This window comes from Callorhinus ursinus, unplaced genomic scaffold (assembly GCF_003265705.2).
Source record: "Callorhinus ursinus isolate GAN/ISIS: 27379988/994484 unplaced genomic scaffold, GSC_fseal_2.0 scaffold4, whole genome shotgun sequence".
In the NCBI taxonomy this organism is placed as follows: domain Eukaryota; kingdom Metazoa; phylum Chordata; class Mammalia; order Carnivora; family Otariidae; genus Callorhinus; species Callorhinus ursinus.
The window spans coordinates 51327839-51329470 of record NW_027397066.1 but is presented as its reverse complement, the minus strand read 5'-3'; positions in this window follow the sequence as shown (position 1 = coordinate 51329470).

Here is a 1632-nt window from a genome sequence, read left to right as displayed (position 1 = left end):
TTTCTTTCTTTCTTTCTTTCTTTCTTTCTTTCTTTCTTTCTTTCTTTCTTTCTTTCTTTCTTCCTTTCTTTCTTCCTTTCTTTCTTCCTTTCTTCTTTCTTTCATTCTTTCCTTAAGAAAAACACACACTTTAAAAGCAAAATGTAGATGGGAATGTCAATGAGAATGTCCTCATTTTTGTATTGTAAGCCAGAAAAAAAAAAGAAACCTACATTTTATTTTTAGAGCTAGAAGCATACTGATAGCTTTAAGTCTGTTAGAGGAGGAGTGTAGTAAGAGGAAAGAAGGAAGGTCAGGATGAACAGCAAATGAGGCTGTCATTGCTCAGTTGCATCGATGGAGAAAATGCCACGGGACATTATTCAACTAATCAGGGATAACATGAATGTCCTCATTCTGTCAGAAAATATGTACACAAATGGCCTCTTCTTTTATCAGGAACAGTAGGATACAACAGCTTGGCCATTATTTATGTATAGATAAGGAGGATTTTTGTTGTTCTCCTTCTGTCTTTCTTTCTCAGTGATGCAGCCTTACAGCTTTTTCTTATCATCTAGTATTCTTCATGCCTGAAACATTTTGTATAAAATAATATATAAAAATAAAAGCATCCTTCTTATTGTATAGCCTTTTTTCACTAATAGGTTTTGATATTACCTATCAAATTATGAAATACAATTTTCTTTAGAATAGGCTTAAAAAGTTTTCCCTATTGTTAAATAAGATTTTTTAAACTTAAAAACAAAGTATGTAGTTTTTGAAGAGATTTCTTTTAATTCAGATAGCCAACATATAATACATCATTAGTTCCAGATGTAGTGTTCAATAATCATCAGTTGCATATAACACCCAGTGCTCAACACATCACATGCCTTCTTTAATGCCCATCACCCAGTTACCCCATCCCCCACCCACTTCCCCTCCAGCAACCCTCAGTTTGTTTCCTATAGTTAAGAGTCTCTCATGGTTTTTCTTCCTCTCTGATGACTATCCATTCAGTTTTCCCTCCCTTCCCCTATGATCCTCTGTGCTGTTTCTTATATTCCAGATATGAGTGAAACCACATGATAATTGTCTCTCTCTGATTGACTTTTTTCACTTAGCATAATACCCTCCAGTTACATCCACGTCAATGTAAATAGTAAGATTTCATCCTTTCTGATGGCTGAGTAATATTCGATTACACCCCCCCACACACACACACACATTTATATATAATCACATCTTCTTCATCCATTCCTCTGTCAATGGACAAATGGACATCTGGGCTCTTGCCACAGTTTGGCTATTGTGGACATTGCTGCTATAAAGATTGGGGTGCAGGTGCCCCTTAGGATCACTACATTTGTATCTTTGAGGTAAATACCTAGTAGTGTAATTGCTGGGTCATAGGGGAGTTCTATTTTTAACTTCTTGAGGAACTTCCATACCCTTTTCCAAAGTGGCTATACCAGCTTGCATTCCCACCAAAAATGTAAAAAGCCTTCTCTTTCTCCACATTCTCGCCAACATTTGTTGTTTCCTGACATGTTAATTTTAGCCATTCTGACTGGTATGAGGTGGTATCTCATTATGGTTTTGATTTGTATTTTGGGGAATGCCTAGTGATATGGAGCACTTTTCATGACTCTG